This window comes from Glycine soja, chromosome 2, assembly GCF_004193775.1.
Source record: "Glycine soja cultivar W05 chromosome 2, ASM419377v2, whole genome shotgun sequence".
Classification (NCBI taxonomy): domain Eukaryota; kingdom Viridiplantae; phylum Streptophyta; class Magnoliopsida; order Fabales; family Fabaceae; genus Glycine; species Glycine soja.
In genome coordinates, this window is record NC_041003.1 from 34,138,103 (window position 1) to 34,151,813 (window position 13,711).

Sequence of the window (13,711 nt, forward strand, 5' to 3'; positions counted from 1 at the left end):
TAGCGAAAGAGCCATAATTTGAACAAATTGCCGAATTACATTTGCATCAAACATGATTCGCTTATAACAAATACACGTGGGAAAATATTGTTGGTGGTTGGTTCCAAAAAAGACAACAAGTAATGTTAATATGAGAAACGATAGTCAAGTCAACTTGCCTCGCTTCCATCATGCCATCATTTCCTATCCTTATTCACACACTCACTTCAACACTAACACTATGGCCACACGATGGAGAATGACTAAAGCCACCGCCACTATCTTCGGTGTTTTTCTCATCTTTTGCTCCTCCTTTTCATCGTTGGAAGCAACACCAGTTGGTTATGGCTACACAATCTCAATTGTTTACAATTTTCCCATAACCAACTCTTTAACTACAAACCTTGATCTCATCAAACCCTCCTCTGTTTTCAGACCCGACATTTCACACCTCTCCCTCACTGCCAGGTAATAACAACAACATCATTATAATTAGGCGTAACATTTATATTTTATTTTAAGAGACTAAACAATAAAACCTTCTAATTTGAGACACTAAAAAAATGAACTACTCGATCTTATAGTAGTTTCTTTAAAAAAAATGAACTACTCGATTTTAAATAATTAATTGTTATTTTTTGTTTGTTGTAGTTTTTTTTATATTTAAAATAAATTTGCAAGACCGACAAAAAACTAAAAGTAGTAGAAATCAAATTTAACAGAGAACGACAACTCATCTTCCATTTCCAGAAAAATAAAAAAAACGATTATGCGATACATGAATTCAAACAGTACATTAACTTCAATATAGTCGAACGAAATTAAATTTGCATCAAATACTACAATTAACTCATGCTAATTTTGCGACAAGGACAACTCTTCTTCCATTTCCGGTACAGGTTTATTAAAAACAACTAAAATTTTTATTGGCCCAATCTTTTTCCAGTCATTAGACTCAATCAACACCTTCATCACGTCATCGTTGGTTTTGAGTTTAATTATTTCGAATTTTATAACTTTTTTTTGAATACTCATGGTGACTTGGTTTCCGAAAAAACAATTGTCTTACTATTTGTGTTTCATCAATACCATAAGGGGGAATCCCAGAAGGCGCAACTTGCTTGATCGAATCTTTCAGTTCATCCATGGTACATCCGGTGGGTATGTCAAACTTTTTAGGATTTTTTCCTGTGAACAAGTAACCAACAAACTCATTTTGGCGTGACATGTTCCACCTCCCATTGTAATATAGCAGGGCATCATGAGTAGGGGTCATAGTGGCTTGAAGTAAGTTTAAAATACCATCTGGTGTTATAGCAATGCTACATAATAACTCAATCGGACCAACAAACGAAAATTCATGATTACACATTAACATTGTGTTAACATCAGCATCATCTTTTAGTTGCATACATTGAAACTGAAATTGATTACCTGCATATGTGAAAGGCTGTCGGTAGTAAATTTCATCCAAAATTTGCTTGTCAGTTAGCTTAAGGGTATTGTGTATTCTGGTTTTTAACGTTTGAAAATCACAACTATTAGGTACTCGAATAGGAACTTGAGTGGAAGCTTGAAAGGAAACACCACTGTCATTGTGACCAATGGATCCATTTGGAAAAATAAAACCTAATGTGAAGTTCACAATTGTCTGACTGCTTGTCTCTCCCATGAATGCCATAGTTTTTTGTAAGAGTTGGGTTACGACTGAAACATGTGGTTTTTTTACAGTGTTAGGCTATGTCATATATATAGAGTTTTAATATCAGTGCTGCATTTTTTAAAGATTAAAAATACGCATACACATGTTTTCTGTATGTGTTGTCAACTACACCAATGGCGTTACATGCTTTAGCTTGCATTAGATCTGCATGTGTAGTCATGTTGTGCAAGGTCCTTTCACGCGCTTTATGTTAATGCAGATAATAATTTATCATACACGTTTTTTCACAATATGTTGTAAACTCAGACAACGATATATCATACATGCTTTTTTAGAATTAAGTAATAATTTTGTTGTGGGCGTAACAAATATACAAAGACACATAAATGTGAATATCCAATTCAAAACGATCAGTCATTATAAATTACATGTTCAATCATCATTTATGTCAACATAGTCTCTCTTGAACATCACGAAGCTCTTGTAATGCTGCATTCTACTAATATATGGATTTGACCACGGCTTCGCCTGAGGATGACAATTGCTAGACCATAACAATGCTACAAGCGGTAAGGGACAACGTTCTTTTAAATAAACCTGTTGTACATGAGAAAAAGTGTTAACTCAATCCTACAAAACTCATTGCATAAATATAAAAAAAAACACTTCATATCTACAATGTACCTCAACAAAATGATTGTCATACACATGACCGATACAGATTATACGATGCAATGAAGAATTTGCCAGCGGTTGACTTCTAAGAGGAAAGAATGTCGTGCTTTGTTGTTTAGACAAGGATACAGCGATTACGTTATACCTTGATGCAATGACATGTCTCATGTCCGTTATATCCATCCACTTATCCGTAGTCACCTAAATGAAACAAATATACACGTCAAACTTAATTTCAAAGTTAAGTCTTAAAAATCAAATACATAAATTACATACCTTGGTTAACCCATCAACAAGTAGTAACATCCTTAATTTTTCAAATCTCTCTGTGCCACCAAAGAGCTTGATATAGTCTTCTGAGAATTTGGCAAGTTCTTTAAGCATATGGTTGCGAACCACCGACCAAGAGTCTTCACCCATACCTAATAAACCGGCAACCGATCGATATCCACAGTTACCATCAGCTTTGACATCAATGATAACTGCTAAATATGAGTTATTTTGATGATAAAAATATATTGAAAATATCTTTAAAAATATTTATTTAGCAGTTATTTTTGTATTAAATGATAAGAATTGATATTTTTCTTATTTATGGCTTGTAGATATGAAAAGGAGAGATTAAAAGAGAAAAAGATAGAGAAAATATCCAAAATATCAGGAAGTCTCAGGAAGATATGATTAAAAGCAAAACAAATCCAAAAGATATCAAAAATATCAAAAAAGAAAGATTTCTAGCATCAGCCCAAGTCCACTCCAACAATTATAAAAAGAGAGTCAAGCCAAGGAGGAGACAGACACGACAGAACCCTCTCCTAGGGGTTTCATTTACTCCCTTTTTTTCTTTCACCCCTCTTATCCTATCAGTTCTTATACCCCATCCATTGTAAAGCCCTCAATGGCCATGAATGGCTAAACCCCTAGTTAGGGCCTGGTAGACCTAAGAGCCAAGCGATGTATGATGTACTCACTATTTATTAATGCAAAGGTGTTTTTTATTCTATTATCTTTTTTGCTTTTATCTTGCATTATTCATCTTTATATTCTGTTAGGGGTTAGACCCTCGAGAGAGGGTAACTTCTAAATAAGATTTAAAGAAGATATGCATGCATTGGTTTTAGGGGTTAGACGCTCGGAAGAGGGTAACTTCTAATAGAACAAAAAGAAAGGATTTCATAAAAAAATCATTACTAGGAATAGAATGATAATTTTATGCCCATGCATTCTTGCAAACATCTAGAATTCATACTTCATGCATTTTATTTGTTGAGTCTTTGCAAAGGAATTTGGAAGATAGATAAATAAAATAGGTTTGTCATCGTGAGAAATCAGAGGCAGGTAATTGAACATATGTGGGTAGAATAGAATCACCTAAATTGATAAAGAAAAATCATAAACGCATACATCCTAGGCAAACAAGGCAGACCAGGTCCCAACCTTATCAAATTCTGATTTTATTTTATTTTTATCTCCTATTTTTATCTTTTATTTTTCTTATCTTATATTTTCTTATCTTTATCTTAATCTTTTATTTTTCTCATCTTTTACTTTTATTTTCTTTTATCTTTATCTTCTATCTTTATCATCTTTTAATTTAAATCTTTTATTTTCATCTTTAAATCTTTATCTTATCTACTATATTTTCTTATCTTTATTTTAAATTCTTTATCTATTGCTTTTAAATTGGGTTTGCATTAATCTAAGTAGAAACAAAGTTCATGTGGATTCGACACTCGGACTTCCGAGTACTTTACTACTTGTGACAATTTGGTACACTTGCCAACGAGTTAACAATCAACAATCTTATCAATGAAGTTGTGCATAAATGGCTGAAACTAGTCCAACATGGGTATCATCGTTCTTTGATTTGCTTGCTCAGAGGATGATGCAGTACGCCTCACCGACGCATTGCTATTTTGCATAGATTCAAAGGCATCTACATACTCCCAATAAGATGGATCGCGCTTTGTTGACCTTGGGTTCCTGCTCATAGCTTTCTTCGGTGCCCCCTTTGTGTTAACCTTTGCTGGAGGAGGACACATCGAATTCTGATCAAGGTATGCAATTTTCCAAAGTTTAGTCTTCAGAGTAAACTTGCCACAAACATCAAGTTCTTCGAATTTTTTGGATATTGTTTCTATTTCTACCTTGATGCTCACTTCGGGCTCAGATAACCCTTGGTCTGAAAAACTTAGTCTCCTCCAAAACATATGGATTAAATCCAGTGGGATGCAACCACCAACATATTTGGATAGCTCACAAGCACATGGAAGACCAAGCGTGGTTCTCACCATGCAACCACAACTTGAGGGATTCTTGCCAGCATAGTCAACATGCTCTAATTCAGTAGCAATCTGATTTAAAGCATACCTTGAAACCATTCCAAGAAGCCTCCTGTATAAGGTTTTTTTTAACATATGTCCAACGACATGTGTACTTGTTTCAAATGATACTTTAATCTCCGTGTGCTGCAACGTAATCATGTTGTTCATGGCATCCCACATACTGCATAAGTCTCCAAGGCTATTTTGTAACAATCTTTTTAAAGACGAGTGAGCATATTCAATCCTACATTTCAAATACACAAATAAAAATAAACATATACAATAATACAATTCCATCAATTCATCAACATTAATAGAAATAGTTGAACAGTTTCATACATGTTTGTTGTTGTGTTTCCTAAGTGCATTACCTTATTAGTCCAGGTGGAAACAAATTTTTCCTTGTGTGGTATTATCCATGTTTCCTTGACATAGTCAACAAACATTGGCTAAGGTGCGCAAGCCATTTCGAATTTCTTCAGGCATTCATCAAATTGTTGTTCTGAAGGACAATCAGTCAGACATCCCCAACAATCCATGACATAATCCCAAACATTTTTTTGCCCAATTAGTGATTTACATTTGGCCTTCACATTCTTGTTTATGTGAAAGCTGCACAACAAATTTGTACAGTCAGGGAATACAGCCTTCACTACATTCATCAATGCTTGGTCTCTGTCAGTGACAATAACTCCAGGGAGGGCATCACGCTTTAAAAAAAGGCCTCGGAATCGTTGTAAAGCCTAGACCAAATTATTAACGCGTTCACCCTCCACATATGCAAAACCGGCAGAGAATGTCATCTCAATCGGTGTCACCCCAACAAAATCAAGCAATGGGAGTTTGTACCGGTGTGTTTTATAGGTGTTGTCTATCAAAAACACCAAATTACATGTGTTGACTAATTTCATTGCATCAGGGTGACACCAAAAGATATCACGAACCACGTCTTCATCCTTTATTCTATGCCAATGAATATACTGATCACGTTCAAGAAGCTTCATCAGATGTTGCATTTCAAGATCGCTTCCTCTTATGGAAGAACGAAATGCACTTCTTGCATTGTACATCTGTTTAATGGTCGTACAACTATTGGCATTGTGTTCCTTCAGAGTTAGCAGAATGTTTCTTGGCTTCACCATGGACTTCGTCATATCAGCAATAAGTGTTTTTTCAGCTTTAGTCAATCGCCCCGCATATGGATGTCCAACTAATGACTTGGCCAATTCATGATTATGCACTCCACAAATCAACTTCACCATCCAGCCTTTTCCTCCAATCACTGGCTTGTAACAAAGCTTGAAGGGACACCTACATTTCCTAGTCCCAGTGTCTCTTCTGATAAATTCTTTTTTCCTACACCTATACTCGCCACTCCTTTCACATCCAATTAACACAAACATAGTCCTTCCTTTAGTACTTGTGTTTGTGTCCGACCTTAAAATCACCGCCACAAATCCGTTTTCATGAGTAATGGATCGAGCCCATCAAAAAACATCCTCTTGGCACTCAAATACCTACAAAGCAATCCACATAATTTAAGTTTTCTACCAGTATTCATTTTATTAAATCTGTGACTAACATTAACATTATAACCTGAGAAGTATTGAATGCATTGAAACAATCAACATGTGGTTCATTTGCACCACATGCTTCTGCATTTTCATAATCTATATCCGCTTGTCCAGACATTATTTCATACATCCACTCATCTTCGTCCATCTAATCAACTCAAAGAAAAAAAGGAAACTAAATTCAAAAAACATCAAATACTAAAAATAATTATTCTTACGGATCAACTTGATCCGTAACTTGGTGTGTTACACTTACAGATCAAGTTGATCCGTAAGTCACTTACTGATCAACTTGATCCATAAGACTAACACACCAACTTGATCCGTAAGTGATCCGTACATTCCCGACACAGTCACCACCTTCTGCGTGCCTTGTTTGCTGCCACCGACCACCGCAACGCTCAACACCGGTACCTTCACCTTCACCGCACCTAACCGTTCCCAACGAACCCACGAACCAGAGACAATGCCGCAGGAAAAAGAGAAAACGAGAGAAGCACAACCAACAAAAATGACGTAAACTGCATTTCTAAAAAAAATACGTTTTAAAGGAAGAAAGAAGCTAGGGGCATTTTTGCCATTTAAAAACTTTGCTGGGCGCACCAGCAAAAATGCTGGGTGCACCTAGCAACACTCATTATCAAAACATGTAAAAATGGACTAAAGGTGTTGTTGTCTAGAAATGAAGGACTAAGGGCTAAAAATGTAACTTGGGTTGGGCCTTTAAGCCCAAAGAATACCAATCAAAAATCATGTTAAGAAGGATTTTTATATTAGATATTTTAAAAGAAAAAAATTATCATGTATGAAAATTTGTTATTGTTGACAATCACTGGAGAAAACATGCAAGAATGCTCCGATAGTCAAATCAAATATGTTTATCAAATACTATGCAAGAATTTGATTTGGAGATGAGACTTATATCAACATCTATTCATAGTTACCACACACCAAGATGTCTTTAATCAAATCTTGCTTCCCCTTTGAACCATTATAGTGACCTGTTTATCACTGCTACTTTAGCTTGTTCTTGTAGCACATTTTTAGTTTCTTATAGCTCCTCAAACACACTAAACATGTATCACTGACACTGGGGGATATAATATTTCACCGATAAATATAAAGGGAAATAATTAAAATGCACAAAAAATCAGAAAATATATTATCAATTTAAGGATATTCTAGTTCTAGCAATTTATCAACCAAAAAAATGAATAAAGGAAAAATAAAGCTTAAATGTTTTTCATACCTATAATATATTTATTTTTTAGGTTACTGCCTAAATAATATTTTGTTTTACTATATGATATTTTCAATTTTTTTACTTTTAATATATGTAGTTAGTCTAAATCTGATTGTAAAATAAAAATATCATGTAGTAAAATAAAGCATTTTATAGGTCATAAACTAAAAAAAAGATATATTAAAGATATGAAAAATATATTTAAGAAAAAAAATTATGAGATTGTTTTATTAAAAATAGATGCATAAACATACACAAAATGAAGGAAAGGTGGCTTACATGAAAGAAATTTGGAAGTTAGACAAAGGAGAAAGCTACAATGTATTTCAAGGTAAAGGTTGATACCTTTCTAGGCCAATGAGGTACTTGTCATAGATGGGGATCTGAAGGCGGCCATCAGTTGATGAACTTAGCACCTCAAAAAGATGTTCACTAATGATGACATTGGCAATGATAGGAATTGAAGGAGCTATTCATCATAAATCTTCTAAACCAACACATATGGCCTCATCGACCTTTTAGAAAAATTGAAGCCCATCAATGCTAAGAAAGATCAAAGTATAAAGACACCACAAACAAACCTATAATATAGTATGTATATAAGATGCAAGAATATAGATCATTAGGAGGACATACATTTTATATTTATTTGATATGCACATAAAAAAGGAAACTAACAACATATCAAGTTCAGAAAGTAGGAAAGAAGAAATTCTGAGTATAATTTGTTTTCACCCATAAATATAAAGGGAAATAATTAAAATACACAGAAAATCAGAAATATATTATGTAAATAAAAATGCAGGAAGCAATCAACAAGATAAAAATAGAAACATTATTGGACATGTACGTGTAAATCATTAATAAACTGTTATTTTATTTGAAGTTTAATTTCTATGAACTGTTAGTGGGAAAAAAATATTGTCAATCAATTAAAAATATGATATAACTTTTAAGGTAATGATTAAAAAAATCAATAAATTTACTACACATGTCAGTTTATGACAGGATGATAATATAAAATCAATAAATTTACATTCCAGTGAATGATACATTACTTTGTGTTCTAGGCATGGGATTTGTGGTAAGAAGGGAGGCCTTTAGAATTGATTAGTGAATGCTGAACAGATTCTTGCAATCTCTCTGAAGCTCTGTGCTGCATCCATATCAGTCTTCTGTGTCTGCAGCATCATCCACATGACAGGCCAAACATGTCATCTGTAGTTATGATGTTAGGTAATGAAATTGGCCTGCCTCAGCCCAAACTACCAGCTGTATTTGTTGGAGAAGGTTCACCACATCAGGAATAATCTTACATTCTGTCAACGAATTAGTATCACAGTTTTAGAAGCTGAAATATATATATATATATATATATATATATATATATATATATATATATAATATTTTTATTTGCATACCATTTTTAAGTTATGTGTACAACTCAGCACAGGATAAAGCCAATTTTGTCCTCAATCATCACATATCAGAAGCACCTCGGAGATTGTTTTCCAACCTTAAGCCTGTGATATGATGACACTATCAGGTTTTCACAGCCTCCGACCAATGTTTCCTTTCTTGGTGCTTTGCTGTATTGGGTTCTTTGATCAACACTGATATTTGGTACAAATTGCCTTCACTTGTTTTTGTTTATTTCCCCACCTTTTTTCATTGGTGCTTTGCATGAAATTTCAAATTTGTGACCAAACTGATCATTGTTGATATTCGCTGAAGTTGCTAACTTTGAGTCCTTGAGTTTCTGGATTCCCTTGGAATATGCATACCTGTTCCAATTTTGATATTCATCAACCCCCTCTTAAATTTTTTCAGTTTATTAAATTCTCCAGTTTGTATAGTTGCTACAATCCCTTAGTATTGTACTTTTGTTGTTCTGAATGGAATCAACCATTGTAGCAATTAGAAAGCAAGTTTAGATTGTTGTGTGTTACCTGTATTTTATTTTTGATACATCTGTTACCCTAAGTTACAGATTATGGTCAATGATCATTGTTAAGTTGAGTACACAACTTCGATGATTTCAATATCTTGTTAATTGTTCAAGAAATAAAGTCCATGTACCATTGTAGTTTGAGCTCCAAGTTTCATATTTGAAGTTCATATTTATTTCTATATAAGCAAGTAATTACATACAATAAGGAAATTTGCCAATTTGTGAGGGTTTTCAGCATACTTGGTATTCCTAGCTGTAGGTAAAATGTCAATTCTGTGTGGTGTGCCACACACAATCCAAAACCCAAATCAAAATCAAAATCCCTAAACCAAAAACCACAACAACAATAAATTTAGACCTATCACACACTAAAATTACCTAGAGTCCATACATACCCATGCACAAAGTTTCAAGATTTACAAAGGGGAAAAACCAAAGGATAGTAAAAAAATAAAACCCCAGAACCAAAAAACCAACCTTTATCTCACCCCAAATGAAAAGCAACAAATGGGTCGTTCACATTAACAAAAGAGAACCCAACTTTGCAGTGCTAGCTATCAAATCTATCACCTTAAATCTCAAGAACCACATGCATCTAACATTAGGACTTAAATTAAAACTAGAAAATCCTGGGAAGGGAAAATAAAAATAAGACCAAACCTTAAAATTACAATAGGAACCCCCCACTAGATTAATTACATCAAAATTAAAACCCAAAAAGATCTCTGATTTTGAAAACATAATCAATATGAACATGTCCCAAAATCATAATCCCCAAAACTACCCTTTGCAGCATCCAATCCCCCCAAAACAAATGAATCGATGAAATTCAAAGCAAAAGGACTCAAATTTACCTGCACTTACAGCATAGTTGAGTGAATCCACCAGAGGAGGCCAGAAGGTCTCGACCAAGTTGTTGAGGTTGGAGAGAGCGTGAAGCTTCACCGAGAGATGTGGCTCGTTCAGCATTGCAAGCATCCCACCCACAGAGCTCACCAAAGTCGTCGCCATGATTTCGCGAAGAGGAGTGGAATTCGAATAGCTAAGGTTAGGGTTAGGGTAATAATAATAAGAAGAAGAAGAAGAAAGGAAAAACCTGAATTTGAACAATAGCGGAACCTATGAGGCAACCGCGTAGTTGAGGCATGGCTTTTTGCTTGCTCCGGCACCAGCTCCCTCAACCTACGCGTCAACAAACAAACAAAGACAAAAGAAACATCCATGCAAGAGAACTGGAAAATCAAGCCAACCAAAATGAAACCAAAAAGCACTGAAAAAACATAACACACACATGCACAAAAATTCCCAACACCCGCAAACCACGATAACAGGATGATACAAAACACCAACCCATTGGAAAGCTTTAGCATCGAACACCCTGGCACAACAAAAAACAATAAAACAAACGCCCTGGAAGGTAACACAGGCATCTACGGGAATTTTAAAACTCACAACTCAGAATCCAGAAGCAAACAGAGCAACGTGGCACAACCCAAAAATGAAAAGCATGGCAGTTGGAATTGGACACACAAATGCAAAGAACAATAAAAAAATCTCAACCCACCGGAAAGCTTAAAACACCAAGCAATGTGGCACACCCACAAAATGAAAACTGGCTGAAACAAACCAACGAGGCACAACCAGAGGAGTGGGAATTGCACACCCAAAATGACAAAAAACCATTAAAAGGATCGCTGTCTAATTTTTAAGCATAGGCACACCAGTAATTTTACTATACTGCTCTTTTATTATATAGGATATAGATACTATATATAGTCTTCCGTGCATGCATTTTATCTTACATTCCTCATTCTCCCTATTCTTCCTAAATATTATCTCTCACACGAACGAAGATGCATGGAACAGCTCCATTTGGACGTTATCCTCAAGTGGTGCACATATCAAACATAGATTATTGTTGGATATGTAAAGTTTTATTATAATTGATATTTTAGTTTTCAAATATCCATTTGTATCTTTTTGAAACTAAAGTGTTTTATATTTTCAAGGTGCCTCTCATTTTTTACATGATTTTTTTCTAAAATTCCACAATGGTAAAGCTCCTAGATCCTGCTTTGAATGTGTTTCAAGTGTTAGTAACAAAACGTGATAACAAAGTACATTATTGTCTATGATATAAAATCAATTTTTTAAAGAAAAAATACATTAATTTTGTAAGATGTAATCAATTGGATGATGTTGGATTAAAAAAAGTTATTTTTATGACCTTGAATTATTTAATTTTTATGAGATCACTCTAAATAATGAAACATATAAAATCAATCTTTTTAAAGGAATGATGTTGGATAAAAAAAATATTTTTATAACCTTAATTTATTAAATAAGTATAAAATCACTCTAAATAATAATATAAAAAAATATTTTTAAATGAAAGTTATCTTAATTTTGTAACATGTGGTCAAGTAAATGATGTTGGATAACAAGATTCCTTAATTTGACATTAAATCAATCCCAAAATTTTCTATGAGATTACTCTAAATGATGAAGTATATAAATCAATCTTTTTAAAGGAAAACTTCCATAATTTTGTAACATGCAATTGGTTCGATGATGATGGATAAAAAAAGTTATTTTATGACATTAAGTTATTTGATTCATATGAGATCACTTCAAATAATAAAATATATAAAATCAATCTTTTAAAGGAATTAAACTTATTTTGTAACATGTGATCGGTTAGACATGCTAAGAAATAAACAAAAAATAATAAAATTATTTAAAATTGGGATTATTTAATTAACAATTTTGCTTGAAAATATCCTCTTTAATTTGAATTTACTGATTCATGAAGCTATCCTCTAAATTGGTTGTTTTTTTTTAATCTTATCCGGATAAAAAGCTTCCTTACTGTTATTAAATCCATCCCAATTTTTTCGTTTGAAAATAAAAAAATAATAAAATTATTTGAAACTTCAATTATTTAATTCTTATGAGATTAACTCTAAATAATATATATATATATATATATGGTTGCTTTTTTAATCTTATATGATAAAAAAACTTTCTTAATTTGCCATTAAATTTATCCCAATTTTTTTGTTTGAAAATAAAAAAAAAGATAAAAAAAATTATTTAAAACTTCGATTATTTAATTCCTATGAGATCACTCTACGATTACTCTAAATAATAAAATATATAAAATCAATTTTTTAAACAAAAGTTACCTCAATCAGTTGAATGATGCTGGATAAAAATTTATTATTTTATAACCTTGAATTATTAAATAAGTATGAAATCCCTCCAAATAATAATACATATAAAATCAATATATTTAACGGAATGTTACTTTAATTTTATAACTTGCAATCCGGTACATCATACTGGAAAAAAATATCAATCTAACTGGGTTTATGATCAAATATGAGATCATATCTTAATTTAATGACATGAAATTAAAATTAATAACAAATTTGTTAACTGTGGTGATATATTTTAATTTTGAAATGTTAGGCTTCAATTAGATATATCATATTAAAAAAAATCATATCAACGAAAGTAGTTGGGAATTGAGAATATCATGTAGCTAATTTCTTATGTTTTTTTTTTAATTTCAAATTGGTATTGTTTGGATAGAAATTGAAAAGCTTTGCATTAGCATAAATTGAGACACTATTACAAAGTAATAATAAAAGTTTGAGTGATTATCCAACCATGCTTCAACATGATATGTCACTAATCTTTCAAAGACAAAATAGACATGATATGTCACTAATCTTTCAATGACAAAATAGACTCATATATGATGAATTAAACTATGTTAGAGAAGCTTGGACTCAAGAACATATTCAATTGATGCAATCATGACTAATGCATAAAGAAGACTATATGAGACAATAATACGGATAGTTAATGATAAGAATCCAAAATTGTTTTCTATGTATGGATTTGGAGTAACAAGAAAAACTTATATTTGGAGAACTATGTCCATAATATTAAGATAAGAGATATTATTTTGACAATTATTTCTAAGAGAATAACTGCTTTACTCATTTCCAACTAAGACGAATTTAAGTCTTCATTTTATTTTTAAAAAATTAATATTTTATTTATTTTTGCATAATTACAATCATATGTTACCATTAAGTAAAATGTATTTCAATTCTTTAAAGTTTATCTTAAAGTATCTAGCATCTTTCTTTACTTATAATATAAGCATAATTTTTATCTCTTCTTATCAAGATTTTATTTCATATCTAACCATTCAAAGAGTTATTTATTCTTAATATATATCTTTTTTAAAAATAATCTAATAAGCTCATATCTTTAGACTTCACACGAACC

General features: G+C 32.6%; 1 long non-coding RNA gene across 13 annotated transcripts; it reads right to left on the reverse strand.

The window, feature by feature from the left end:
- Nucleotides 1–1,939: 1,939 nt before the first annotated feature.
- LOC114392862 lies at nt 1,940–10,967 on the reverse strand. Of its 13 annotated transcripts, none has more exons than XR_003662413.1 (8): nt 10,701–10,967; nt 10,264–10,591; nt 8,880–9,242; nt 8,517–8,777; nt 7,804–7,973; nt 2,594–2,739; nt 2,327–2,518; nt 1,940–2,239 (listed from the first exon to the last, which is right to left on the reverse strand). It is a non-coding gene; the product is annotated as an uncharacterized LOC114392862 (long non-coding RNA). The 13 variants fall into 13 exon arrangements; XR_003662409.1 differs by having other exon boundaries at nt 10,264–10,451; nt 10,506–10,967; XR_003662403.1 differs by having other exon boundaries at nt 10,264–10,787; nt 10,862–10,960.
- Between the last annotated feature and the right edge of the window lie 2,744 nt (nt 10,968–13,711).